At 46.5% G+C, this 18,536-nt stretch overlaps 1 protein-coding gene across 2 annotated transcripts in view; it reads right to left on the reverse strand.

Annotated features, from left to right (window-relative positions):
• Positions 1-18,536, reverse strand: part of LOC141258814 (cytochrome P450 2K1-like) — a 209,279-nt gene that overhangs the window by 33,216 nt on the left and 157,527 nt on the right. The window lies entirely within an intron of this gene.

Below are 18,536 nucleotides of genomic sequence, written 5' to 3' on the forward strand. Positions count from 1 at the left end.
GCCAGTTTCCCTGACCCTATGTGGTGCCTTCCTAGCGGGTGTAGCGAGGGGCTGCGCCACATAAAATGTCAGAGCCTCCGGTTTCTAGCTGAGGGTCGTTTCCTGCCTCCACTAGTTCGGGGACCGGTCTCCCCCTTTGGCCTGACCCCTCCACGCAGGTGGATTCGGGCGTGCGGTGGCGACTCGCCCGTCCGCACCCCTGGGATCCCTTCATTCCTCGTTCCTGGAGCCTTCTCCGCTCCTCTTCCTTCCTTCCCCCTCTTCCAGGCCTGGGCCTCTGTTACTAGGCCCGCCTCCGGAGCAGAGCTCATGCAGAGCCCCTGCTCCCTGCCACTTCTGCTCAGACTTCTCTGCACTGAACTGAGATGGTGCCCACCTTTTATACTCCCTTCTCAATGCACCCAGGAACTGCTTCCTCCCTGCTCCTTCACTACAGGGTTCCCCTTCCTCAGTGTTCCCTCCCCCCACTCCAGCCAGGGACAGGGACTGTCGTGCCCCTCTCAGGGGCATATTGGTCGCCCTGCCCCACGGCAATGTGGTGTAATGCATGCAGGTGTCGGGTCCTGATCCACACTCCATCCTTACCTGAGAGTGAGATATCACACCTCTGGGTGAGGTGCAATACGTTTGTAGCAACCGAGCCCTCAGGGTGCTACAGTTCCATTTATCTTCAGCGTAGGTGACGTATTGCGATACAGGGCCGTGATTTTGGCTATAAAAGGGTCCCCTAGACCCCTACCCCAAGCTTTTTAAGAGAATCATATATGGCGTGCCAGGAGACTCTATGGAATGCTTTCTCAGCATCCAACGAGAGTATCTAATTACAAATTTTTAACTGCATCTAGCCCAGGAAATACTTTGTGCCTAGTAGCAGTGTCTGCTAGTCAGCGGATTATCCCGGCTGTTAAGCAAGCTGCACCACCTGTAGTTTAGACACTTAATTTTTTCAAAGGAAATGCTTCGGGACCATGGGATACTTAGTGAAGAGCATCAGGAGGCACCCCAAGGCATAGGGGCTGGGACTGGCAGTAGGATGCCTTGCGGTGGACAGCCGAGCTCGATCCTTATAAAAGCTTTTTAACTGCAGCAGCTTTAGTGGACGCTACTGGAGCTGGAATTACCGCGGCTGCTGGCATGAGACTTGCCCTCCAATAGATCCTTGTAAATGGATTTAAAGTGTATTCATTCAAATTAGAGAGACAATTTAAATTAAAAAGCTTAGAGCTGCCTCCACCACAGGGGGGCTCGCTCGACCCACCAGCGGACAGGCACCAGTATTGGGAGAGGGGGGCTGGCCGTCAGGGTTCACCGCGGCTCTGGCACAAACCCGGCGACACGGAGGTGGCACGGGCAGGAGCGGACTGGCCATGTCGGCTTCTCACTTTTTGGATTTTAGAAGGGCATGACATGCCTATATCTGTGTCTCCCCCTCCTTTTACTCCTCCACCTCTTTTATTTTCGCATGACTATATGTACTTGTCACTTTTCCATGTGTTAGTTATGTCTTCTGAGCAGTTTGTCAGCTTTTGGACACCTTTGAAGGTGTTTTCTATGTGTTTCTATGTGTTTTTGTTTGCCTGCCATTGGTTTTAACGGTGTTCGAAGGTGTTCGACGAACAGTTCGGCGAACACACGGGTGTTCGACGAACCGAACCGAACTTGAACACTACGGGGGTGGCTCAACACTAATCAACTCCACTCACCGTGTTTGGAGCATGGTGGGGGATTCATACTTTGGGGGTGATTTTCTGAAAAGGGGACAGGACGACTGTACCGTATTGAAGGAAGCATGAATGGGGTCATGTATTGCAAGATTTTGGTCAACAACCACCTTTCCTCAGTAAGGGCATTGAAGTTGGGTCGTGGCAAGGTCTTCTTGCATGACAGTGACGCAAAACACAAAGCAAGGAACAAAGGAGTGGCTCCGTAAGAAGAATTTCAAGGTCCTGGAGTGGCCTAGCCCATCTCCAGACCTGAACCCAATAGAAAATATTTGGCGGTAGCAGAAACTCAAAAATTGCCCACCTACAGCCCCAAAACCTGAATGATCTGTAAACGATCTGTATGGAGGAGTGGGCCAAAATCCCCACTGCAGTATGTGCAAACCTGGACAAAAGCTACAGGAAACGTCTAACCTCTATAATTGCAATCAAAGCTTTCTGCACCAAATATTAAGTTCTGTTTTCTGTTGTATCAAATACTTATTTCATCCAATAAAATGCAAATTAATTATTAGAAAAAATCATACAATGTGATTTTCTGGTTTTTATTTTTGCGTTCTGTCTATTATAGTTGAAGTGTACCTAATAAAAATTACAAACCTGTCCATTCTTTGTAGGTGGGAAAACTTGCAATACCTGCAATGTATCAAATATTTATTTTTAGATATGGGTGAATGTTTCAATGTTCGGTTCCGATTTGATCGTTGAATTTGCAATACTCACTGCACAGTATTCACCGAACTTTGCTGAACGCCATAGGGTTCAATGGGGGACAATAACAAACGCATATGCAACACCTTCAAATGGGCCCAAAAGCTGTCAAAACACATCAAATTAGGGGCAGACACCAGGAAAGTGCCATCAATTGACCCAGAGTACAAGTTCTATAATTAATTATTATTATTGCAGCGACATTTATTCCGTGGAGCTTTACATGAGAAAAGGGGTCACCGACTGGTACAAGAGGATAGAGGACCCTGCCTGCGAGGGCGCACAAACAATCTACAAGGGATGGGTGAAGATACAGTATATCAGAGTACAGCTAGTCGTACAGCAGTATGCTGGAGTGAGGGTTAGCGTAGTTTGTACTCTTATCAGAAGAAGTGGGTCTTCAGTTTCCTTTTCAAGGTTTCCATGGTAGCCGAGAGTCTGCACAGTAGTGAGATGCACGGCACAAATCTTGTATGCGATTGTGGCAAGTAGAGATAAGAGGGAAGTAAAGAAGGAGATCTTGGAAGGATGGGAGGTTGCGTGCAGGTAACTAGTACAGGAAGACTAGGTCACACATGTATGGAGGAGACAGGTTTTCGATGGCTTGGTATGCCAAAGTTAGGCTTTTCTACTGGAGTCTCTGGGCAACAAGGAGCCAGAGCAGGGATTGACAGAGGGGAGAAGCCTGGGAATAGAGGGGTGAAAGGTGCATTAATTGGCCAGCTCAGTTTAGGATAGATTGAAGGGGTGCAAGACTGGTAGAAGGGAGGCCACAGAGCAGGAGCTTATAGTAGTCGAGGCAGGAGATGATGAGGGCATACACTGGTGTTTTTCTAGATTCATGCTTGAGGAATGTGCAGATGCCTGAGACACTTTGGAGTTGGAGTCAGCAGCAAGTGGAAAGGGCTTGATTCTGACGTTTGAAGGAGAGGTTAGAGTCAAGCTTTTCAGTTTGACCAATGCACCTGCGGTGTTCCAACATTTCATTAATGATATTTTCCATCATTCGATGGGCAGGTTTGTGGAAGTCTACCTGGGAGATATTTTGGTTTACTCACCTGACTTTCAGACATATCGGGGGGCATGTTAAACAGATGCTTCAGATATTACTGGATAACAAACTATATGCCAAACTAGAAAAGTGTGTTTTTGCTATCCAGGAGGTGCTGTTTTTTGGGTACTTGTTGTTATCTTTGGGTTTTCGGATAGATCCAGAGAAGATCCCTGTTTTCCTTGATTGAGACCATCCCAGGAACTTGAAGGCTCTACAGCGTTTTCTGTGCTTTACAAATTTTTACCGAAAATGTATCCAAAATTATTCTGAAATTGTGAAATCCCTCACTGCCTTAACAAGGAAGGGGTCTAATCTTTCTAAATGGTCGGATGCCACCCTGCAGGCTTTTTCCTCCCTAAAGAGTTGTTTTTCCACTGCACCTATACTCAGTCAACCCGATGTTTCCCAATCCTTTATTGTGGAAGATGATGCGTCAAAAGTGCGGGTTGGGGCTGAGTTGTCTCAGTGTCCGTCCCCTGGTAAATGGCGTCCATGCGCTTTCTTTTCTAAGAAATTATCCTCTGCTGAGAAAAATTATGACGTGGGTAATAGGGAGCTTTTGGCGATTAAATTGGAGTTCAAAGAATGGCGACATTGGTTGGAGGTGGCTGACCATCCTATTACTGTTATAACAAACCTTAAGAAACTGTAATCACTTCAGTCGGCTAAACATCTCAACCCTAGGCAAGATAGATGGTCCCTGTTTTTCACTAGGTTCAATTTTGTTGTCACTTTCCGTCTAGGAGTCAAAAACATCAAGGCTGATGCTTTGTCCTGGAGCTTCCTTGTGGTGGTGACCATGAGAACCCTGCCCCGATTTTGCAGAAGGGTTGTAGTCATTTTGGCATTGTACCCTGAACTGATGGGTGAGGTGTTGTAGGCTCAGGGGGACGCTCCTGTCTCGTGCCCTTCAGGAAGGTTATTTGTACCATCTAATCTGCGCCACAAAGTTATTAGAGAACATCACAACTCTGTTCTTGCGGGTGATCCAGGTGGTAAGGAAACTGCAGACCTCCTTTTTCATCATTTTTGGTTGCACCGGGATGTGGTTGAACACGGGTCCGCATGTACTATTTGCACAGGTTCTAAAGTATTGCATACCCGTCCATCTGGTACTATTTTTCCGCTACCCATTCCTAGCAGGCCATGGACAGACTTATCCATGGATTTTATTACTGACCTACTGGTATCTGCAGGCAAAACTGTGATTTTGGTGGTTGTAGATAGGTGTAATGCACACGCCCGGACTGACTGGCGTGTGCGTGAATATGTAGTGATTCCACTGGACCGTACCGGAGAGTGAATGCCTGGAGGGGTGTAACTAAGTATCCACCCGATCCAACCAAGGTTGCACGACGGCATACGACGCCAGTGCACCAAGGAGGAACCGAGCAGAGGGACCAGGGGCTACTCCATTTCTGACACGGCTGTTGACCCACACTGGGGAATACAGGAACAGGCAGGTTAGACTGGCACACAGACGGGTGGCTGCTGGCAAGCACGACTGGTATGCAAACAGGGAGGAACTGACTGGTACGGCCGGTATGCAGGCAGGTGGATGCTGGTAAGCACGGCTGGTATGCAGGCAGGGAGGTACTGGCTGGTACGACAGGTTGGAGCACAGAGTGGATAGGTCCCAGTGCAGACTGGGACTCAGGAACAGAACCACAGATGCGATGGACAAACACAGCAGAGTGAGGCCGCCCGGAGCGGCGAGCAAGAGCAGAGCAAGACGAGACCGCCTGGAGCGGTGAGCGAGAGTAGAGCAGGACGAGGCCACCTGGAGCAGTGAGCAAGAGTCAGAGCAGAGCGAGACTGCTGGAGCAGTGAGCAAAGGGTCAGAGCAGAGCGAAACTGCTGGAGCAGTGAGCAAAGGGTCAGAGAAGAGCGAGACTGCCGGAGCAGTGAGCAAAGGGTCAGAGCAGAGCGAGACTGCCGGAGCAGTGAGCAAAGGGTCAGAGCAGAGCGAAGCTGCGGGAGCAGTGAGCAAAGAGTCAGAGCAGAGCAAGACTGCTGTAGCAGTGAGCAAAGGGTCAGAGCCGAGCGAGACTGCCGGAGCAGTGAGCAAAGGGTTAGAGCAGAGCGAGACTGCCGGAGCAGTGAGCAAAGGGTCAGAGCAGAGCGAGACTGCCTGAGCAGTGAGCAAAGGGTCAGAGCAGAGCGAGACCGCCTGGAGCGGTGAGCAAGGCAGAGCAGGCAAGAACCGCCAGAGCGGTGAGCAAGGCAGAGCAGGCAAGAACCGCTGGAGCGGTGAGCAAGGCAGAGCAGGCAGAAACCGCAGGAGTGGTGAGCAAGGCAGGGCAGAGGGGACAGGGCTCTGTTCACACGTAATAGACAGGAAGGGAAAGGCAGAACCGGATAACCACAGGGTACTTGCAGCGAAGTAGCGAGTGGACCACAAACTCACAAACGGAAGTACAGAGACAACAAGCAGGAGTTAGGTACGAGTTCAGACTCTGCAGAAAAAGAGAAGATATGGGCGTAGAGAGAGACTAGAAACAGGCAGGAAGATAGTTAGGGCAGGAACAGACACTGGGAAAAGACACAGACAACAGATCTAGGTATGCGGCCCCTAGAGGGCAGAAGGAACAGGCTAAGAGCGTGTTCACATGTGCCTGGAAATACAGCCTACCGGAAAGGCAGAAAGACAGCTGGCTAGAGTGCACAGACAAGACACAGTTCCGACACGGGAACTGATACCGCAAGGCAGGAAACATAGACAGGACCTGGCACATCAGTGACTAGAAGCCAACTGACAGAACAAGATGCTCAGGCAAGGATTCCAAGGAGGAGCTGATTTAAATACCAGGTGACAGACAGCAATAGGCTGATGACCCATTAGGGGTGTGTCTGCAGCAGCTACAAGAAACAGGAAGTTCGGCGGGCATCGCCCTAAGCAGCCAGAGCAGAGCAGACAGTATGGAAAGAAACCAGAGTGGCAGTCTGGACTGGAAATCAAGTGCGCGCTCTTGCACAGTGGGAGGTGAACCACTATGCAAGGACGCCGCCAGGTATGTTACAGTACCCCCCCTCTTACGCCCCCTCTTCTTCATGCCTGCCAGAATCTTCTGCAGGGAATTAGAGGGCCAATCCTTCTCTTCAAGGAGATTACTTCTACTATCCACAGGAAGAGACAAAACTGGTCTCATCTGAGTAGCTAGGATGCTACCTCCTATCCAGCCATCCTCAGCAACAGACAAAACGGGTGTAGTACCAGGAACAGCACACAAGGAAGTCTCTCTCCACTTATTATCAGGTAGCACCCCAGATGGTTCAGGAGTAGTGTTGAGCCACCCCCGTAGTGTTCGGGTTCGGTTCGGTTCGTCGAACACCGGGATGTTCGAGGAACTGTTCGTCGAACTGTTCGTCGAACACCTTAGAACACCGTCGAACACCGTTAAAACCAATGGCAGGCAAACAAAAACACATAGGAACACATAGAAAACACCTTCAAAGGTGTCCAAAAGCTGACAAACTGCTCAGAAGACGCTTTCTTTAAAAAAGCCGGCCGGCAATTCAGCAGCGGCATACACCGGTACCCGACAATTTAGACATGAAGGAATAGAGCATCACACATAGATTAGATAGATAGAAACATGTCAGTCACATATATATGAAGTACAGTGACAGTGTTGCTTACTGTACTTGTCATTTAGTGTAAAGGATTTATTAAAAAATATAATAGTGTTTTCGTGCACCGTCTCTTTAAAAAAGCCGGCCGGCAATTCAGCAGCGGTACCCGACAATTTATAACAGACAGAATAGAGCTTCACACATAGATTAGATAGATAGAAACATGTCAGTCACATATATATGAAGTACTGTGACAGTGTTGCTTACTGTACTTGTCATTTACTGCAAAGGATTTATTAAAAAAAATAATAGTGTTTTCATGCACCGTCTCTTTAAAAAAGCCGGCCGGCAATTCAGCATCTGTACCCGACAATTTAGAATAGAAGGAATAGAGAATCACACCTAGATTAGATAGATAGAAACATGTCAGCCACATATATATGAAGTACTGTGACAGTGTTGCTTACTGTACTTGTCATTTACTGCAAAGGATTTATTAAAAAAAATATTAGTGTTTCCATGCACCGTCTCTTTAAAAAAGCCGGCTGGCAAATCAGCATCTGTACCCGACAATTTAGAATAGAAGGAATAGAGAATCACACATAGATTAGATAGATAGAAACATGTCAGCCACATATATACGAAGTACAGTGACAGTGTTGCTTACTGTACTTGTCATTTAGTGTAAAGGATTTATTAAAAAATAAAATAGTGTTTTCGTGCACCGTCTCTTTAAAAAAGCCGGCCGGCAATTCAGCAGCGGTACCCGACAATTTATAACAGACAGAATAGAGCTTCACACATAGATTAGATAGATAGAAACATGTCAGTCACATATATATGAAGTACTGTGACAGTGTTGCTTACTGTACTTGTCATTTACTGCAAAGGATTTATTAAAAAAAATAATAGTGTTTTCATGCACTGTCTCTTTAAAAAAGCCGGCCGGCAATTCAGCATCTGTACCCGACAATTTATAACAGAAAGAATAGAGAATCACACATAGATTAGATAGATAGAAACATGTCAGTCACATATATATGAAGTACTGTGACAGTGTTGCTTACTGTACTTGTCATTTAGTATTAAAATAAAGGATTTATTATTAAAAAAAATTGGCGTGGGGTTCCCCGTAATTTTAGTCTCTAGCGGAGGTTAAGCAGACAGCTGGGGCATTTGTTTGAAGCCTGGGAAGGGGGTAATACCCACGGAGCTTCCCAGGCTACTAATATCAGCCCCCAGCTGAATACCTAGCCTTTACTAGCTATTAAAATGGAGGACCAACCCAAAAAAAATGACGTGGGGTCCCCCCTAATTTAATAGCTAGCAAAGGCTAGGCAGACAGCTGGGGGCTGATATTAATAGCCCAGGAAGGGAGCCATGAATATTGGCCCCCTCCCAGGCTAGAAACACCAGCCGTCAGCAGCCCCAGAAATGGCGCATCCATAGGATGCGCCAATTCTGGCACTTAGCCTCGCTCTTCCACGCTGCCCTGGTGCGGTGGCAGGGGGTAATAGGGTTGGGGTTGATGTCAGCTTATAATGCCAGCTGACATCAAGCCCAGGTTAGTAATGGAGAGGCGTCTATAAGACACCCCCATTACTAACCCCATAGTCAAAGTTAAAAAAAAAAACACAAACACCCAGAATAAAGTCCTTTAATTGAAATAAAGACACAATTCTTTATTGTTCTAAATTAAACCATACTTACCATCACGCCCATTCCAGCTGAAGCCAACGATCTCCTGCAATAAAAGAAAAATAATAAAGCAACCTCATCCTTACCTTTCCATGGTTCCCAGGACAGCTTCAGCTCTGCTACATCGAGATGACAGGCTGGACCGCAGCAGAACGCTGCCATCCAGCCTGTCATCCCGCAGACACTGAGAAGCACAGGCATGCTTGCGCTCCTCAGTGTCTGACTGTGACGGCATCCAGATGAGCCGACAATGAACTCGGCTCACCTCATGTACGTCACTGACAGCGTGGGAAAATTCTCCTGCACTCAGCGCTTCAGCGTGAGAATTTTCCCACGCTGTCAGTGACGTGCATGAGGTGAGCCGAGTTCATTGGACATGACCTCGGCTCATCTGAATGCCGTCACAGCCAGACACTGAGTAGCGCAAGCAAGCCTGCGCTTCTCAGTGTCTGCGGGATGACAGGCTGGATGGCAGCGTTCTGCTGCGGTCCAGCCTGTCATCTCGATGTAGCAGAGCTGAAGCTGTCGTGGGAGCCATGGAAAGGTAAGGATGATGTTGCTTTATTATTTTACTTTTATAGCAGGAGATCATTGGCTTCAGCTGGAATGGGCGTGGCGGTAAGTATGGTTTAATTTAGAACAATAAAGAATTGTGTCTTTATTTCAATTAAAGGACTTTATTCTGGGTGTTGTGTTTTTTTTAAATACTTTACTAGAAATTCATGGTGGTCATGTCTAATATTGGCGTGACCCCATGAATTTCGGGCTTAGGGCCAGCTGATAATGCCAAGCTGGCCTTAACCCCTTTATTACCCAGTGAGCCACCGCACCAGGGCCCTGGATGAGTTGGGTACAGCGCCAGAAGATGGCGCTTCTATGAACGCGCCATTTTCCTGGGCGGCTGCGGACTGCAATTTGCAGCGGGTGGGGCCCAGAAAGCTTGGGCCTCCCTGCGCTGCAGATTCCAGCCCCCAGCTGCCTAGTTGTACCTGGCTGGACACAAAAATAGGGCGAAGCTCCATGTATTTTTTTTTTAAATTCATGAAATTCATGGAATAATTAAGAAAAAAAGGGCTTGCCTATATTGTTGTGTCCAACCAGGTACAAATAGGCAGCTGGTGGTTGGGAGCAGCCCGTTCCTGCCTGCTGTACCTGACTGGACACAAATATAGGGCGAAGCCCCACATCAATTTTTTTTTCATTGTTTCATGAATATCCTGAAATAATTTTAAAAAAATTGACGTGGGGCTTCGCCCTATATTTGTGTCCAGTCAGGTACAGCAGGCAGGAACGGGCTGCCCCCAACCACCAGCTGCCTATTTGTACCTCGCCAGACACAACAATATAGGGAAGCCCTTTTTTAAAAAAATTATTTCATGAAATAATTAAAAAAAAATTGACGTGGGGCTTCGCACTATATTTGTGTCCAGCCAGGTACAGCAGGCAGGGACGGGCTGCCCCCAACCACCAGCTGCCTATTTGTACCTGGCCAGACACAACAATATAGGGAAGCCCTTTTTTAAAAAAATTATTTCATGAAATAATTAAAAAAAAATTGACGTGGGGCTTCGCACTATATTTGTGTCCAGCCAGGTACAGCAGGCAGGGACGGGCTGCCCCCAACCACCAGCTGCCTATTTGTACCTGGTTGGACACAACAATATAGGGAAGCCCTTTTTTTCTTAATTATTCCATGAATTTCATGAAATAATTTAAAAAAAAAATGCGTGGGGCTTCGCCCTATTTTTGTGCCCAGCCAGGTACAACTAGGCAGCTGGGAGCTGGAATCCGCAGCGCAGGGAGGCCCAAGCTTTCTGGGCCCCACCCGCTGCAAATTGCAGTCCGCAGCCGCCCCAGAAAATGGCGCGTTCATAGAAGCGCCATCTTCTGGCGCTGTACCCAACTCATCCAGGGCCCTGGTGCGGTGGCTCACTGGGTAATAAAGGGGTTAAGGCCAGCTTGGCATTATCAGCTGGCCCTAAGCCCGAAATTCATGGGGTCACGCCAATATTAGACATGACCACCATGAATTTCTAGTAAAGTATTTAAAAAAACACAACACCCAGAATAAAGTCCTTTAATTGAAATAAACACACAATTCTTTATTGTTCTAAATTAAACCATACTTACCGTCACGCCCATTCCAGCTGAATCCAATGTCTTCTGCAATAAAAGTAAAATAATTAAGCAACCTCATCCTTACCTTTCCATGGTTCCCACGACAGCTTCAGCTCTGCTACAACGAGATGACAGGCTGGACCGCAGCAGAACGCTGCCATCCAGCCTGTCATCCCGCGGACACTCAGAAGCGCAGGCATGCTTGCGCTCCTCAGTGTCTCGCTGTGACGGCATAAAGATGAGACAAGCTCATGTCCAATGAACTCGGCGCACCTCATGCACGTCACTGACAGCGTGGGAGAATTCTCCTGCACTCAGCACTTCAGCGTGAAAATTCTCCCACGCTGTCAGTGACGTACATGAGGTCAGCTGAGTTCATTGGACATGAATGAGCTCACCTCATGCACGTCACTGACAGCGTGGGAAAATTCTCACGCTGAAGCGCTGAGTGCAGGAGAATTTTCCCACGCTGTCAGTGACGTGCATGAGGTTAGCTCATTCATGTCCAATGATCTCAGCTCACCTCATGCACGTCACTGACAGCGTGGGAAAATTCTCCTGCACTCAGCGCTACAGCGTGAGAATTCTCCCACGCTGTCAGTGACGTGCATGAGGTGAGCTCATTCATGTCCAATGAACTCAGCTGACCTCATGCACGTCACTGACAGCGTGGGAGAATTCTCTCGCTGAAGTGCTGAGTGCAGGAGAATTCTCCCACGCTGTCAGTGACGTGCATGAGGTGCGCCGAGTTCATTGGACATGAACTCGTCTCATCTTTATGCCGTCACAGCCAGACACTACAGAGCGCAAGCATGCCTGCGCTTCTCAGTGTCTGCGGGATGACAGGCTGGATGGCAGCGTTCTGCTGCGGTCCAGCCTGTTATCTCGATGTAGCAGAGCTGAAGCTGTCGTGGGAACCATGGAAAGGTAAGGATGAGGTTGCTTTATTATTTTTCTTTTATTGCAGGAGATCGTTGGCTTCAGCTGGAATGGGCGTGATGGTAAGTATGGTTTAATTTAGAACAATAAAGAATTGTGTCTTTATTTCAATTAAAGGACTTTATTCTGGGTGTTTGTGTTTTCTTTTAACTTTGACTATGGGGTTAGTAATGGGGGTGTCTTATAGACGCCTCTCCATTACTAACCTGGGCTTGATGTCAGCTGGCATTATAAGCTGACATCAACCCCAACCCTATTACCCCCTGCCACCGCACCAGGGCAGCGTGGAAGAGCGAGGCTAAGTGCCAGAATTGGCGCATCCTATGGATGCGCCATGTCTGGGGCGGCTGACGGCTGGTGTTTCTAGCCTGGGAGGGGGCCAATATTCATGGCTCCCTTCCTGGGCTATTAATATCAGCCCCCAGCTGTCTGCCTAGCCTTTGCTAGCTATTAAATTAGGGGGGACCCCACGTCATTTTTTTGGGGGGGGTCCTCCATTTTAATAGCTAGTAAAGGCTAGGTATTCAGCTGGGGGCTGATATTAGTAGCCTGGGAAGCTCCGTGGGTATTACCCCCTTCCCAGGCTTCAAACATCTGCCCCAGCTGTCTGCTTAACCTCCGCTAGAGACTAAAATTACGGGGAACCCCACGCCAATTTTTTTTAATAATAAATCCTTTATTTTAATAGTAAATGACAAGTACAGTAACCAACACTGTCACTGTACTTATTATATATGTGACTGACATGTTTCTATCTATCTAATCTATGTGTGAAGCTCTATTCTGTCTGTTATAAATTGTCGGGTACAGATGCTGAATTGCCGGCCGGCTTTTTTAAAGAGACGGTGCATGAAAACACTATTATTTTTTTTAATAAATCCTTTGCAGTAAATGACAAGTACAGTAAGCAACACTGTCACAGTACTTCATATATATGTGACTGACATGTTTCTATCTATCTAATCTATGTGTGAAGCTCTATTCTGTCTGTTATAAATTGTCGGGTACCGCTGCTGAATTGCCGGCCGGCTTTTTTAAAGAGACGGTGCATGAAAACACTATTATTTTTTTTAATAAATCCTTTGCAGTAAATGACAAGTACAGTAAGCAACACTGTCACAGTACTTCATATATATGTGACTGACATGTTTCTATCTATCTAATCTATGTGTGAAGCTCTATTCTGTCTGTTATAAATTGTCGGGTACCGCTGCTGAATTGCCGGCCGGCTTTTTTAAAGAGACGGTGCATGAAAACACTTATTTTTTTTGATAAATCCTTTACACTAAATGACAAGTACAGTAAGCAACACTGTCACTGTACTTCTTATATATGTGACTGACATGTTTCTATCTATCTAATCTATGTGTGAAGCTCTATTCTTTCGGTTCTAAATTGTCGGGTACCGGTGTATGCCGCTGCTGAATTGCCGGCTTTTCATGTTTCACTGTTGGCACTGTTCCCATCGATTTGGGCAATCACTGTAATGCCACAACCACCATGGCTGTGGCATTACAGTGAGTGTCAGACAATCCCTGCATGATTGGTGCTCTAAATAGCGCCAGACATGCAGGACACGCTTTTTGTGCACGAACAGTTATCGAACATATCCTCGAACAGCCGAATTTTTTGCAAATCGTTCGGGTTCGTCGAACAACTCGAACACCACCCAAAACAGCTCGAATTTGAGATTGGCGAACAGTTCTAGTCGAACACCGCTCATCTCTATTCAGGAGACAACTGGAAGTCCTCCACCGGGTTAGAGGGGTGCACAGACTCGGGGGTAACCTCTGCTTCGGGGTACCTCTTGTCAAGCTCACAGGATGAAATGGGCGAGGTATCAGGTACAAGGTGTAGAAAAGTCACTGTCCCTTTGTTATCTGGTGGTACCCCGGAGGATTCAGGAAACAACTGGAAGTCCTCCGCCGGGTCGGAAGAGTGCAGGGACTCGGGGGTAACCTCTGCTTCGGAGTACACTAGGTAGGACTCACTGGACAAAGCGGGCAAGGTATCAGGTACAGAGTATAGGAAAGTCTCTGTGCATTCGCTACCAGGTAGCACCCCGAAGGGTTCAGGAGACAACTGGAGGTCCTCCGCCTGGTCGGAGGAGTGTAGAGACTCGGGGGTAACCTGTGCTTCGGAGTACACTAGGTCGGACTCACTGGACGAAGCGGGCGAGGTATCAGTTGCAGAGTATAGGAAAGTCTCTGTCCATTCGCTACTAGGTAGCACCCCAAAGGGTTCAGGAGACAACTAGAGGTCCTCCACCTGGTCGGAGGGGTGTAGAGACTCAGGGGTAAAGTCTGCTATGGAGTACACTAGGTTGGACTCACTGGACAAAGCTGGCGAGGTATCAGGTAGCGGTTGTAGGGAAGTCTCTCTCCATTTGTCATCAGGTGGTATCCCGGAGGATTCAGGAGGCAACAGGGGGTCCTCCGCCAGGTTGTAGAGGTTCACGGCCTCGGAGGTAATCACTGCTTTGAAGCACCCTTGGACAGGCTCACCGGTAAAGTAGGCGAAGTATCAGATACCGGGTGCAGGAAGTCCTCCAGTGTGGATTCTGGGTGGGCAGCAGTCTCTTCGGGCAGGAGGAATAGTGCGCTACCCACACACATTACCCATCGGGGCTGCTCCGGGATATTGGGAAGTGAAGCTTCAGCAGGGGCTTCTGGGTTAGGGTCATCGAAGACCATTAGAAAGGCCACCAGGAAGGCCTGCAGGTCCAGGACGACAGGATCCTGTGCGTCCCATAGGGGGGTGATCCATTTCAAGGCATCACCCGCTAGGTAAGACATCATGAATCCCACCTTAACCTGATCGGTGGGAAAATAAAGAGGGTAGGACTGGAAGTGTAGCATGCATTGCTCCACAAATGCACGACTTTGTCTTGGATCCCCATAGTAACGTGGCAGATCCGCAGGAACGGGTGCAGAAAGCTCCATCTGGACGGGTGTGTAATTCGCCTGGAACTCAGCTAGTGGCAAAAAAAAAATAATTTCTTTTAGATGCACGTATTCGCTGGAAAACGTCTCAGAGAGAGAAGGCCGTGGGGCTCAACGGGAAACATGGCCTGAGCATGCTGTAATGCACACGCCCGGACTGACTGGCGTGTGCGTGTATATGTAGTGATTCCACTGGACCGTACCGGAGAGTGAATGCCTGGAGGGGTGTAACTAATAGAGATGAGCGTTGTTCTACTCGAACTGTTCGCCAATCTCAAATTCGAGCTGTTTTGGGCGGTGTTCGAGCCGTTCGGCGAACACGAACAATTTGAGAAAAATTCGGCTGTTCGAGGTTATGTTCGATAACTGTTCGTGCACCAAAATCATAACTGGATTTTTTCTCAGTAATCATGAAAATTAATGTTAATATGCAGTTTGAGTGTACAGCGGGGTGGGGGGAGGGGCAGGGAATGGATCTCTGCAGGAACAATGAAGATCTCCAATTTTTTTTTCTCTTTCCCGCATTTACAGTGGGGAGGTGCAATCTGTCAGCCTATCAGCAGCGCACACACGGAGCAAAGTGCTTTTTTTCACACAAGCAAGGGCATGTGTCATTGGCAGTGTATGTCACATGTCCTTGCCCTATAAGACCAAGCCATTTTCCCCGTCGCCACCATTTTCTCACTGCTGCAGCTGCGTGTTAGACGGCACCGCTGTTGCTGTGTGCGCTATACCTTGTTAATTTCAAGCCAATTTTCGCACAAATCTACAGATAGCTTGGGAGTAGGGAATAGTTGTGATTGCAGTCCTTTTAAGGACTAGGTTACAGCATTTCCTACGACTTTTATCAGGCAGGTCTGTGCTCTTAAATAGATAGATCGTGGGAGTAAAGACTAATTGTAATTGGAGTCCTTTTCAGGACTAGGTTACATCAGTTCCTATCAGTTTTTGCCAGGCAGGTCTCTGCCAGTGCTGTGCAAGTTTTTTTCACAGCATTTGGCTGAATCTAGCAAAGCTAATCCTTTTTGGCCTATTGCAGAGTGAGTTAGTCAGTGGAGTAGCCTATCTGTGTTGCAAGATATACCACCTGTGTATAGAATAAAAAATTTTTTACTGCACCTAGTGAAGTAAAATCTTTTGGGCATAGCATCATTCTATTAGTCCATCTATACTGACCTCCATCAGGTTGCAAATTGAATATAATTTTTTTCTGCATCTAGCTCTGAAAAAATATTGGGCTTCTAGCTGTGTGTGGGACTTGTTGTATTAGTCCATCTATACTGACCTCCATCAGGTTGCAAACTGAATATATTTTTTTCTGCATCTACCTCTGAAAAAATATTGGGCTTCTAGCTGTGTGTGGGACTTGTTCTATTAATCCATCTATACAGACCTCCATCAGGTTGAAAACTGAATATATTTTTTTCTGCATCTACCTCTGAAAAAATATTGGGCTTCTAGCTGTGTGTGGGACTTGTTCTATTAATCCATCTATACAGACCTCCATCAGGTTGCAAACTGAATATATTTTTTTCTGCATCTACCTCTGAAAAAATATTGGGCTTCTAGCTGTGTGTGGGACTTGTTGTATTAGTCCATCTATACTGACCTCCACCAGGTTGCAAACTGAATATATTTTTTTCTGCATCTACCTCTGAAAAAATATTGGGCTTCTAGCTGTGTGTGGGACTTGTTCTATTAATCCATCTATACAGACCTCCATCAGGTTGCAAACTGAATAGATTTTTTTCTGCATCTACCTCTGAAAAAATATGTGGCCTTCTAGCAGTGTGTGGGACTTTCTCTATTAGTCCATCTATACTGACCTCCATCAGGTTGCAAACTGAATATATTTTTTTTCTGCATCTACCTCTGAAAAAATATTTGGCCTTCTAGCAGTGTGTGGGACTTGTTCTATTAGTCCACCTATACTGACCTCCATCAGGTTGCAAATTCAAAATAATTTTTTGTCTGCATCTAGCTCTGAAAAAATATTTGGCCTTCTAGCAGTGTGTGGGACTTTCTCTATTAGTCCATCTATACTGACCTCCATCACGTTGCAAACTGAATATATTTTTTTCTGCATCTACCTCTGAAAAAATATTGGGCTTCTAGCTGTGTGTGGGACTTGTTGTATTAGTCCATCTATACTGACCTCCATCAGGTTGCAAATTAAAAATAATTTTTATCTGCATCTACAGTACCTCTGAAAAAATATTTGGGCTTCTAGCTGTGTGTGGGACTTGTTCTATTAGTCCATCTATACTGACCTCCATCAGGTTGCAAATTGAATATAATTTTTATCTGCATCTAGCTCTGAAAAAATATTTGGCCTTCTAGCAGTGTGTGGGACTTTCTCTATTAGTCCATCTATACTGACCTCCATCAGGTTGCAAATTAAAAATAATTTTCATCTGTATCTAGCTCTGAAAAAATATTTGGCCTTCTAGCAGTGTGTGGGACTTTCTCTATTAGTCCATCTATACTGACCTCCATCAGGTTGCAAATTAAAAATAATTTTTATCTGCATCTACCTCTGAAAAAATATTTGGGCTTCTAGCTGTGTGTGGGACTTGTTCTATTAATCCATCTATACAGACCTCCATCAGGTTGCAAACTGAATATAATTTTTTTCTGCATCTAGCTCTGAAAAAATATTTGGCCTTCTAGCAGTGTGTGGGACTTGTTCTATTAGTCCACCTATACTGACCTCCATCAGGTTGCAAATTCAAAATAATTTTTTGTCTGCATCTAGCTCTGAAAAAATATTTGGCCTTCTAGCAGTGTGTGGGACTTTCTCTATTAGTCCATCTATACTGACCTCCATCAGGTTGCAAACTGAATATATTTTTTTTCTGCATCTACCTCTGAAAAAATATTGGGCTTGTAGCTGTGTGTGGGACTTGTTCTATTAATCCATCTATACAGACCTCCATCAGGTTGCAAACTGAATAAAAAATTTTTCTGCATCTACCTCTGAAAAAATATTTGGGCTTCTAGCTGTGTGTGGGACTTGTTCTATTAGTCCATCTATACTGACCTCCATCAGGTTGCAAATTGAATATAATTTTTTTCTGCATCTAACCCAGCCAATAGTTTTGGCCTAATACCACAGTTTGGCCACTCAGCTCTGCTCGGTTCCCATCCATTGTTTTTTTGTGCAAACAACTCCAGAGTTGTGAATTAGTTAACCACCAAAATGAGTGGAAAAAGGCCTGCTGCTGGTGGAAAGGGGAATAGGCGTGTTGGGAAGGGGAAAAAAGGTTGTGTCCGTGGGGTAGGTGTTAAAGCAACAGTAAAATCTGCAGAAGAAAGACCATCTTCCAGCCAAACTAAAATGTCTACTTCTTTTAGCGGACAATATGATAAGATCCCTTTCTTACGGCCACGCCAATCGCTACAAATTCCAGATGAGGCACAAAAACAGCAGGTGTTTCAACGGATATCAAGTGCTCCTTTAAGTGGGCTCTCCTCCACATCAACTTCAACATCACAAATACTCCAGTCCTCAAAGGTGTCACCCCAATCGCACTTGCTTCCTCACAGCTCCCAAATCTCCAGCTGCCCGTCTGAGTATGAGTTAGAACAGATGGTTGAGTCTGCAGAGCTGTTTACTCATACTATAGCCTGGGAATCAGAGGTCGACTCCAGCGCTTCTGTGAATCCAGACGAGGAAATGATCTGCACTGATGCCCAGAATCTTTATGAGTCGGATCCAGGACCAGACGCAGAAGGTTCTGACCATAATGTAGACCCTCATTCCCAAACTGTAACTCCTGT

Source organism: Phyllobates terribilis, unplaced genomic scaffold (genome assembly GCF_046119375.1).
Source record: "Phyllobates terribilis strain yellow unplaced genomic scaffold, ASM4611937v1 Scaffold_3__8_contigs__length_932513732, whole genome shotgun sequence".
In the NCBI taxonomy this organism is placed as follows: Eukaryota; Metazoa; Chordata; class Amphibia; order Anura; family Dendrobatidae; genus Phyllobates; species Phyllobates terribilis.